This window comes from Aegilops tauschii, chromosome 3 (genome assembly GCF_002575655.3).
Source record: "Aegilops tauschii subsp. strangulata cultivar AL8/78 chromosome 3, Aet v6.0, whole genome shotgun sequence".
Classification (NCBI taxonomy): domain Eukaryota; kingdom Viridiplantae; phylum Streptophyta; class Magnoliopsida; order Poales; family Poaceae; genus Aegilops; species Aegilops tauschii.
The window spans coordinates 313,375,273-313,387,736 of NC_053037.3; positions in this window are offsets into that span (position 1 = coordinate 313,375,273).

Below are 12,464 nucleotides of genomic sequence, written 5' to 3' on the forward strand. Positions count from 1 at the left end.
TATTGTGTGAAGTGGCGATTGTAAGCCAAATCTTTATCCCATTCTTGTTCATTACATGGGATTGTGTGAAGATGACCCTTCTTGCGACAAAACCACTATGCGGTTATGCCTCTAAGTCGTGCCTCGACACGTGAGAGATATAGCCGCATCGTGGGTGTTACAGCTGCACACCACGCGGCAGCAGCTGGCACGCGCGCAACACGAGTCAGAGACGGCGAGGCTGGAGTCGGACCGGCTGCACGTGTCCCTGAAGCACAAGGACGACAAGGTCAGCGCGCTGTCCGACAAGGTGGCCCGCCTCCGCTCCGATGCCGAGGAGGCGTTCGCCACGTTCCGGGGCAAGGAGGTCGGGTTCACGGCGTGCATGAAGTCGTCGGAGGCGAAGCACGCCACGTCCGAGCGCGAGAACGCGCGGCTCCTCGAGTCGCAGCTGTCCGGGCAGCACGAGGTGGCCAAGCTGCGGGACATCCTGAAGCAGGTCGTCAAGGACACCAAGTTCGTCAAGGAGGTGCTGGAGGAGGAGAGGAGCAAGAACGCCATGCTCAAGGAGATGGTCGGGAGCAAGGACACCGCCGTCAAGTGCATTAAGGAGGAGCTGGAGTGCCTCAGGGTGAGCGAAGTCGCGGCGCGCGACAGCGTCAAGGACTGCAGAGCCTGCTAGTGGCCACGTCGGTGATCCCCACCCCCACGCCGTCCGCGGCGGCGGGAGAGGGAAGGTCGTTCGACCTGGAGGACCTGTCGTCGTTGTCGCCGCGGACGCCGACGGACGGGATCGACAGAATCGTACTGGAGTAGAGGGAGAGAGAGGGGATTGAGGATTAAGGAGAGAGAGATGGGGATTAACTCGAGACACACGTCTCCAGAGAGCCACCCACATGCGTCTCGAAGCATCGCTCGGGCCTGGCTCTCGGGAAACTATCGATTCGGCCGTTCCCAACGGGCCAGGCCCAGGGGTGCTTTAAGAACCGTGTTATGCGGGCTCAACAATGTATGCGAGGAACCAAACAACCGAGGTCCGAAAAGATGCTACACCGCGCGGGCCTGGTTGGGCTCGATGTGGGCAACCAAACACGCCCTATGTGACTCACAACGGAAATCTAACGTGTGAAAAGATCAATCTCTACTAAGTATTACAAAACAGTTTTTTTATACTCCCTCCGTAAACTAATATAAGAGTTGAGTATCAAAATACTCTTTATTGCAAGGTGATCATCATATTATCTTTTATAAGAATATCAACAATCTCTATGGGTGAATCTTTCATCCACACTGCACACACTGTACTTCTAGCTAGTTTGGCTAAATCATAGGCAGCACAATTAGTCTCTCTAGAAGTATGATAAAAAATAACATGTGAGAAATCACATGGAAGGTGATACATATTATCAAAAATTGCCGCCGATAGACCGAAGAGCGACCTCCATTCTTCAATGTCTCTATCACCTCGATGTTGTCGAGTTCACCTCATTGTGGTTAGACCGATTGTAGTTGCCAAATTGAGACCAAACATAAGGCCAGTGCCTCGGTCATAAGTGCGTCTCCACACCAATCGATTTTCCCGTTTCCTGCCGCGATGAATCTGCCATTTGAGTCTCTCATGACAGCGTCATACGAGCCCTTAAGTAAGTCTGGGTCAAAAGCCCCATCCACATTTAGCTTCACATAGTTGCTCCTTGGTCTTTCCCAGACATGTCACTTGTTCATCACCTTTGCATTGCTCGCCATAGTATAGTTAGCAATCAAAGCTCTTTATTGACATTGCTATGAACTTAGGTTTTTGGACATTTTTATTGCACTAAATCAAGGTTGTCAGAATCATGATTTTGAATCGGATCGGAGCTCCGATGGTAGGATCGCAAATCATAGAATCTTCACTATCAGGATCATAGAAACGTAGATTCTATGAACTAAAATCATAGAATCATAGGGGTTAGTTTGGATTGTAAAGTCGTAGCATCGTATAACAAAATCGCGATTCTAACAACCTTGCACTAAATTTCTCCTCTCCCAGGCAAGATGGCTATGGCTAAGACGTACGGACAGACAGAGGCCGTGGGCGGAATTTGAGATCAACGTCACTTCTGAAGCGAAAGGGATCTTCCAGGCAGCAACACATGCAATCATCGGCAATGGGGATACGTTTCTATTTTGGGAGGATAGATGGCTCCATGGTAATAGAGTACAAGATGTGGTGCCTACCATATATGATGTAGTGGCTTCTTGGATCAAGGCCTCATGTTCGTTCCGGCAAGCCCTTCTGGGCAACACTTGGGCGATGGATGTTGGCCCTAACCTCGGGCTCGAGAACATCGACGAATACATGTAGTTATGGGAAAGAGTGGCAGTGGTGGAACTGCATGCAAAGAGGGATGATGCCATCTGTTGGGCCTGGAAGGCCAATGCGTCCTATTCCATCCGATCAGCGTACGCGGCACGGTTTATGGGACGAGAGGTGGCACCATATGCGGATTTCGTGTGGAAACAGAAGGCACCTCTACAATGTCGCTTCTTCGCATGGTTGGCCATGCGAAACCGCTGCTGGACTTCGGACCGATTAGCTCGATGCGGACTGCCTCACCAAACTACGTGCCCCTTCTACAACCAACAGGTCGAAACTATCAATCATATACTACTCACCTGCGTCTTTGCAAGAACATTGTGGCTATGGATGTGGAGTGCACTTGGAGACCTGAGACAGGCTCCGGCGCCAGAGGATACATTGGTGGAATGGTGCTCCACACATGTGGTGATGTATATTTCCACTAGAGACTTAAAAACGATCATCACTCTAGGACTATGGGAATTGTGGGAACACCGCAATGCAAATAGTCTTGATGGAGAAACATCATCACTTCAACTACTGTTGTGGAACATTGATCGCGAAGGACGGATATGGAGGTCAGTGGGATTGCTCAAGAGTGACATGGACTTCTTCCTTAGTGGTATAAGTAGGCGGGGTAGTGGTGAGTAGTTCATATTCGAGAGTGAGTGGCAAGTGGAGACCGGAGTGCCTTGTAAATAGTATGTAAACCTTGTGGAGGGTTTCTTCGCCCCTTTCTTCTCTAATATATGATATACACACTTGTGCATATTCTAGAAAATATATCTCCTCTCCCACCATAAATACCAAGAACAAATAGCAAATTTTTTTCGTTGAATTTCCCAGACCAAGACCACATATTCTTCAACTGGTTGTAGCAATAAATATTATAGCAGAACTTCTCCTGCATAATCCATAGCACATGCTTTATCAATAGCAAAGTCCAAACCCGGTAACCGTCATACCTCTTTAGCCTTTGCACAAGTAAATACCCTCCGCTCCTATACCGCATGTAGGACATTGCCCACTAACTTTTATATGTCTGTTAGCCAAAGTCACCCGACATGGTAGAGGTCCTAACAAAGTTCGCCAAAGGAAAATTTTAACCTTGGCGGGACAGCTTAAGCTCCAGATCGTCCCCCATATTGGTGAATTCCGTGAGGGTCCGACCGTATTTTCTCCTAATATTTTATGTCCATATTGGATGTGTCACTCCACAAAGTATGCCGATCTCACTGAGAATCTCCTGTTTTTGCACAAGTTCCATGCTACAAAGTCCGACATGTCAAATTTAGGCAACGGAATCGCAAGGATCTACACCACATCAACTTGGCAGAATGTTTGAGAAACCAACTCTTCAACCAAAACGACCCATAACAGGGTCAATGGAATCACTTACTTTTGATAGTAAATTGCCTCCACAAGCCGTGATCACTTTCTTGGTAAGTGAGTTAGGGATCCATTCATCACCCCAAACATTGATCTGACTACCATCACCAATCCTCTAGATATGACCTCTTTTTAGTGTATGGACCCTCGACATAATACTTTGCCATGTGAATGAGGCTCCCTTTTTCAGAGTTGCATTTAGAATATCACAATCTGGATAATGTTTGGCTTTGAGAACACGGGCACAAATGGAATCCAGATTGTCAATTAATCTCCAAGCCTGTTTCGCAAGCAGGGCTAGGTTAAAACAATGAATATCTCGAAATCTCATTCCACCTTCTTTCTTTGGCACACACAACTTCCACCCTGCAAACCTGTGCATTCTCCTCTGATTGTCACCGTCACCCCAATAATGTGACATCACATCTGTAATTCCTTTACAAACGTGTTTTGGAATTTTGAAAACCGACATTGCATAAGATGGTATAACCTATACAATTAATTTGAGTAGCACTTCCTTTCCTCCTACTGAAAGTTGTCTTTCCTTCCATCCCATAATTCTTTTCATAACTGGATGCACCAAAAACTGGAAACAATCTGTCCTATCTAACCTACAATGGATGATATGCCTAGATAAGTATCTGATAGTGCATCAGTGATTATATTTAAATTATTATTTTTTGTATTACAAAACAGTTAGTGGCGGTAGGTGTTTTGTTGAAGGCTCTCCACCCAAAGCCATGTCCTTTTTAACCCAATTATTAAATCAGGAAATCACTATAAATCCGATGTCATATTTATAGCCTCCCAGCGTGAACATGTTGGTTGCCGTCGGATTAGTTGCACGGATGTTAAAGCAGTAGAGAGAGACATGTCACACTCGTTCGGTGACACCTGGCTCGGCGCGAACGCGAACGCCTTATGCATAGTCTTTCCAGCCACTCGCGCACTCTCCATTCCCCCACCTTCTTCAATTCCACCCGCCTCCGCGGGAGCTCTAACTGGAGGCGGACGCGGCGACGCATCCCCTTGGTGGCGACTGCGGCTGGGTTGCTCGTGTCAGCACGTGATATGTCTCCAACGTGTCTATACTTTATGAAGTGTTCGTGCTATATTTACATCAATTATATATGGTTTCAATGCACTTTTACGTTGTTTTTATGGACTAACTTATTGATCTAGTGCCCACTGTCAGTTATTGTTTTCTACATGTCTTTTATTATAGAAAATCGATATCTAGGAAGGCCAAAACACCCCGACGATTTAATGCAATTTTTATGGAACATATGTGATTTTTGGACAAAGGAATTGACGCAAAACAATGCCCGAGGGCCCCACAGGGGCAGGTGGCGCGACCACACCCCCTTGTCGCGCCATGGGCCCTTGTGTTCAGCCCTTAAGTCAGTTGGTGCCCTTCTTTCGCCGCAAGAAAGCTAATTTCCAAACAAAATCACCTCAAAATTTCAGCCTCATCAAAGTTACCGATCTCCCTAGATGGGGAGAGGTTCTCACATGTGGTCCTTGGCCTCCATCATATGAGCATGCGCGTGGTTGATGACCCACAAGTATAGGGGATCTATTGTAGTCCTTTCGATAAGTAAGAGTGTCGAACCCAACGAGGAGCAGAAGGAAATGACAAGCGGTTTTCAGTAAGGTATTCTCTGCAAGCACTGAAATTATCGGTAACAGATAGTTTTGTGATAAGGTAATTTGTAACGGGTAACAAGTAATAAAAGTAAATAAGGTGCAGCAAGATGGCCCAATCCTTTTTGTAGCAAAGGACAAGCCTGGACAAACTCTTATATGAAGGAAAACGCTCCCGAGGACACATGGGAATTATTGTCAAGCTAGTTTTCATCACGCTCATATGATTCGCGTTCGTTACTTTGATAATTTGATATGTGGGTGGAACGGTGCTTGGGTACTGCCCTTCCTTGGACAAGCATCCCACTTATGATTAACCCCTATTGCAAGCATCCGCAACTACAAAAGAAGTATTAAGGTAAACCTAACCATAGCATGAAACATATGGATCCAAATCAGCCCCTTACGGAGCAACGCATAAACTAGGGTTTAAGCTTCTGTCACTCTAGCAACCCATCATCTACTTATTACTTCCCAATGCCTTCCTCTAGGCCCAAACAATGGTGAAATGTCATGTAGTCGACGTTCACATAATACCACTAGAGGAAAGACAACATACATCTCATCAAAATATCGAACGAATAGCAAATTCACATGACTACTTATAGCAAGACTTCTCCCATGTCCCCGGGAACAAACGTAACTACTCACAAATCATATTCATGTTCATAATCAGAGGGGTATTAATATGAATAAAGGATCTGAACATATGATCTTCCACCAAATAAACCAACTAGCATCAACTACAAGGAGTAATCAACACTACTAGCAACCCACAGGTACCAATCTGATGTTTTGGGGCAAAGATTGGATACAAGAGATGAACTAGGGTTTGAGAGGAGATGGTGCTGGTGAAGATGTTGATGGAGATTGACCCCCTCCCGATGAGAGGATCGATGGTGATGATTTCCCCCTCCCGGAGGGATGTTTCCCCGGCAAAACAGCTCCATCGGAGCCCTAGATTGGTTTCGCCAGGTTCCGCCTCGTGGCGGCGGTGCTTTGTCCCGAAAGCTTCCTTCTTATATTTTCTCGGATGAAAGACTTCATATAGCAGAAGATGGGCACCGGAGGCCTGCCAGGGGGCCCACGAGACAGGGGGCGCGCCTTGGGGGTAGGGCGCGCCCCCACCCTTGTGGCCAGGGTATGGGCCCCCTCTGGTTAATTCTTTTGCTAGTATTTTTTATATATTCCAAAACGTGCCTCCGTGAAGTTTCCGGACTTTTGGAGTTGTGCATAATAGGTCTCTAATATTTGCTCCTTTTCCAGCCCAGAATTCCGGCTGCCGGCATTCTCCCTCTTCATGTAAACCTTGTAAAATAAGAGAGAATAGGCATAAGTATTGTGACATAATGTGTAATAACAACCCATAATGTAATAAATATCGATATAAAAGCATGATGCAAAATGGACGTATCAACTCCCCCAAGCTTAGACCTCACTTTTCCTCAAGCGGAAGGCGATAACGAAAAATATGACCACATGTTTAGAGATAGAGGTGTCGATAAAATAAAATACGGACATGAGGGCATCCTAATCATTCTTATAACAGCAACATATATTGTCATATGATTTCTTATGCTAAAGTAACAATCTATTCACAAAGTCAAGTATGAATCAGAAACTTCATTGAAAACTAACAAACTATGATCTCGGTCATTGAGGCAATTGCAATTTATCATAACATAGGAAAGAGTCAATATAAGAGCTTTTCAGCAAGTCCACATACTCAACTATCATTTAGTCTTTCACAATTGCTAACACTCACGCAATACTTATGGTTATGGAGTTTTAATCGAACACAGAGAAAGATAAGGGCTTATAGTGTTGCCTCCCAACCTTTTACCTCAAGGGTAATGTCAACAATAATAGTTCATGCTAACTTACATCCAATTGGATATATATATTTATATATATCAGGATCTTTCCAACATAGTGTGCTTGCCAAAGGATAAAATGTAAAAAGGAAAGGTGAAGATCACCATGACTCTTATATAAGGTATTAGACAAGAATAAAAGATAGGTCCTTCGCAGAGGGAAGCAGAGGTTGTCATGTGCTTTTATGGTTGGATGCACGAAATCTTAATGTAAAAGAACGTCACTTTATATTGCCACTTGTGATATGGACCTTTATTATGCAGTTCGTCGCTTTTATTGCTTCCATATCACAAGATCGTATAAAGCTTATTTTCTCCACACTAATAGACCATACATATTTGGAGAGCAATTTTTATTGCATGCAACGATGAAAACTTACTTGAAGGATCTTACTCAATCCATAGGTAGATATGGTGGACTCTCATGGCAAAACCGGGTTTAAGGATATTCGGAAGCACAAGTAGTATCTCTACTTGGTGCAAAGAATTTGGCTAGCATGAGGGGGAAAGGCAAGCTCAACATGTTGGATGATCCATGACAATATACTTTATTTCGGATATAAGAAAACATAACCCATTACATTGTCTTCCTTGTCCAACATCAACTTTTTAGCATGTCATATTTTAATGAGTGCTCACAATCATAAAAGATGTCCAAGATAGTATATTTATATGTGAAAACCTCTCTTTCTTTATTACTCCCTATTTATTGCAACGATGACCAAAACTATGTTTGTCAACTCTCAACAACTTTTATTCATCATACTCTTTATATGTGAAGTCATTACTCTCCATAAGATCAATATGATCTCTTTAATTATTTTTATTCTTTCTTTTATTCCCTCAAGATCATAGCAAGATAACCAAGCCCTCGACTCAAAACTAGTCTTTATTATATATAGCTCACGGTCTCGATTACATAGAAGGATCATAAAGCAAAACTCAAAACTAGATCATACTAAAAATTTATTCTACTAGATCAAGATATTACCAAAAAGATCGAACTAAGAAAAACGGTAAAGATAGGAGTGTGATGGTGATACGACACTGGGGCACCTCCCCCAAGCTTGGCAGTTGCTAGGGGGAGTGCCCATACCCATGTATTTATGTCTCTTTCTTTGGAGGTGGTGATGATGGAGTTGTTGATGATGTAAATTGTGCCTTCAGCTTCTTCATATTGTAATTGAGAAGAGAAATTTCCTCCTTTAAATCATCGACCTCCAATTCCAGCTTCAAGATCTTGTCACATAAATCTCCTTTGCTTTTATATCCCCAAGTTGATGTAGAGGGACATCCTCCTCCTCCGAACTTGAATCATTGATCCTCATCAAATGAGCATCCTCCTCCTCATCCGTAGTTCGACCACACGGAGATAGATCCCCATAGGTCTTTGGGTCAGCAATGAGATGTGAGACATAGCTCTCTCCGTCGGAATCCTGAGATGACATCTTGCTCCAAATCTTCTACAGAAACAACTCAAAACAAACACAGAGGATATTTGCGTGGTATGGTGGTCAAAACCTTCGGGAGATTATATAATGAATCTTTACTGACCAAAAGAAGTATCGTGCAAGAAAACGGAGTCCGGAGGGCACACGAGGTGCCCACGAGGCAGGGGGCGCGCCCAGGGGGGCAGGGCGCGCCCTCCACCCTCGTGGATGCCTCGTGTCCCTTTCGGACTACTTCTTATTTTCCTATTTTCTTAAATATTCCAAAACGGAGAAAAATTGCCATTAGAACTGTTTTGGAGTCGGTTTACTTACCGTACCACATACCTATTCCTTTCCGGAGTCTGAAACGTCCTGGAAAGTGTCCCTTATATATTCCTCCGGGGTTACGGTCTCAATAACATTAGTTTCAACATTTATTGGATTACCTGAGATATAATGTTTGATTCTTTGACTGTTCACCACCTTCGGATTTGTGCCTTCGAAGTTGTTAATTTTTATGGCATCGGAACGGTAGACCTCCTCGATAACGTAAGGACCTTCCCATTTAGAGAGGAGTTTTCCTGCAAAAAATTTTAAACTAGAGTTGTATAGCAAAACATAGTCACGTACACTAAACTCACGCTTTTGTATCCTTTTGTCATGCCATCTTTTAAATTTTTCTTTAAACAGTTTGGCATTATCATAAGCCTGGGTTCTCCATTCATCAAGTGAGGTAATGTCAAATAGTCTCTTCTCACCGGCAAGTTTGAAATCATAATTGATCTCTTTAATGGCCCAATATGCCTTATGTTCTAGTTAGAAAGGTAAGTTACATGCTTTTCCATAAACCATTTTGTACGGAGACATACCCATAGGATTTTTATATGCAGTTCTTTAGGCCCATAATGCATCATCAAGTTTCTTGGACCAATTCTTTCTAGATCTATTAATAGTATTTTGCAAAATTAATTTTATCTCCCTATTACTTAGTTCTACTTGACCACTAGATTGTGGATGGTATGGAGATGCAATTCTATGATTAACATCATACTTAGCAAGCATTTTACGAAAAGCACCATGAATAAAATGTGAACCACCATCAGTCATTAAGTATCTAGGGACTCCAAACCTCGGAAAAATAACTTCTTTAAGCATCTTAATAGAGGTGTTATGATCAACACTACTAGTTGGAATAGCTTCTACCCACTTAGTAACGTAATCAACAACAACTAAAATATGTGTATACCCATTAGAGGAATGAAACGGTCCCATATAATCAAAGCCCCAAACATCAAATGGTTCAATAACAAGTGAATAGTGCATAGGCATTTCTTGACGTCTACTAATATTACCAATTCTTTGACATTCATCACAAGACAAGACAAACTTACGGGCATCTTTGAAGAGAGTAGGCCAATAAAAACCGGATTGCAATACCTTCTGTGCAGTTCTATCTCCAGCGTGGTGTCCTCCATAAGCCTCAGAGTGACACTTGCGTAGGATCTGTTCCTGTTCATGCTCAGGTACACAACGTCTAATAACACCATCTACTCCTTCTTTATAAAGGTGTGGGTTATCCCAGAAGTAATGTCTTAAATCATAGGAAAACTTTTTCTTTTGCTGGTATGTGAAACTAGGTGGTATAAATTTAGAAACAATGTAATTAGCATAACCAGCATACCAAGGAGTAGTACGAGTGTCGGTGTACAAAAGTAGGGGTCCCTTTTTGCACCCCTTTACTTGTGCGCAGGCAGTCACAGCCCCACGCCCCTGGCCACGCTTGGCTGGGCAGAGGAAGCAAAGGCACAAGACGACTAGATCAACGCCAGGACGGAAACACAAAGAGCAGAAGGGCGAGGTGGACTCCCCCGGCAAGGCCCTTGCTGGGGCGGCCTCCACAGCCCCGGCGAGAGCCTTGCTGGGGCAACTTGCCTAGCACCAGCAGGGCTGCCACCCTCGAGCCTGAGAGTCCTGATGCCCTCAACCACATTGGAACCAAAGCTCGGGAGGCGCCTCCATGCTGACATGCAGATCTTTGTGAAGATCAGAAGCATACAAAATCAGATGAGAATCAGAAGACGGTGATCCTTGCCGAGGATACCCACGAGACCCCCGGCAAGCCCCTTGTTGGGGACGACCACAACGCCACGGCAAGACCCTTGCCGGGGCCCCGGCAAGACTCTTGCCGAAGACATCCACGGGGCCGCAGCCAGGCCCACATCTGCCAAAGCTCCGCCGCCGTTCCCATGCAGCTGCCAGCCCATCAACTAGGCGAACACCTGTGTGGCGACGGGCGGCCTCTAGGCCAACTCAGCAAGCACCTGCGTGGTGGCATGTAGATCTTCATGAAGACCCTACCACCACGCCAACTCAACAGCCTACCAGCCTACGTAGCGGTGCATGCCTCGTTGGCCTGGACACATGCCGGAGCAAGGCGGAGCGGCGACGGACGTGACGGACCTCGTTACCGCCCCCAATAAAGCAAGTGGACACCTAAGTAGCGCATTTAATGCACTTTGTCCTATAATGACAGGCGATAAGCTTGTGCACTGTATAACTTTCCACCTGCTGTGTGCCACTGTGGCAGCCCCTTTGCCTATAAAAGGAGGCCCGCGGCATACTGGGAGAGGATTCGGATCTTTTGGACGACGCACGCACCGTAGCTAGTTCAAAAGCTCAAGAACACTCAAATATACACCAAAGCAGGACTAGGGTATTATGCATCCTCGCGGCCCGAACCTGGGTAAACGATCTTTGTGTTGGCTTCTAGACCCGCTCTTTGCACAACCCCGCGCCCGCCAACCGTAGAAGGGATTCCAGTGATCCCATAGGTGTCGTTTCCCCCCGACATCTTTGGCGCGCCAGGTAGGGGGCGCAGTTGTGAAAATCCGGTCTAGCAGCTAGTCTAGCAATTCTTCATCACCATGGCTCCCAAGAAGAAGGGGATCACAGCGATCGGCTCGTCCGGGGCCGGCCCGTCCGCGCCAGCGCGAGCAGGCGGCCGAGTGCCCGCGGATGGGGCCGGAGACGTGGCTCGCGAGCATCCACAACATTCTGGCAATCGGAGCCAGGCGAGCGGCGTCGTCCGAATCCGAGACGACGAACCACGCGCCGCTGGGTCCGGGGGCAGGGCCGCGCTGCCCACGGGCGGCGCAGCAGCCTCTACGGCACCCCAGCTGGCGCCCGCGCCGTGCCCTTCCCAGGTCGCACGCAATGAGCAGCACCGTGATGCCGGAGCCCCCAGGCACCGCCACGGAAAGAGCCCTGTGCGCCACTCACAGGACGAACCAGGCCAGCGTGCGTGCTCAGACGCAGGTGCAGGCGGCGTGCGACTGCGAGACCGCGACAGAGCCCCTTCTAACCCGGTTAGAAGTCGGAGCGCGTCACGGTCTACGCAGATCTCGCTGCTGCCTACGCCAGCAGAAGCGCTGGCGCGCGTGCAACTGCTCCTCGACTTCCCCCCTGCTGCGGAGAAGCTCGACGAGTGGAGAGCCACCATCCGAAGCCGCTCCTGGCGGGGCCTCGCACCGGTGTCCTGAGGAGCCGGTGCATGCCGGCGGTGGGGGGACCAGAGACGCTGCGACCACGGTGCACTCCGCCCCGCGGCCGCGGCAACAGCCACCGGCCCATCGACCCGACGTCGGCGACAACGTTTCCACGGCGTCGTCTGACCCGCGGACACGCCGCGACCAACGTCAAGTCCTTCAGGAGTGGGCCCAGGAAGACGCTCGAACTACCATCGAATGACGACGGGAGACGCGCCATCAGTCAGATCGGCGTGCGGGGCCTACTATGGACCACCCGGCG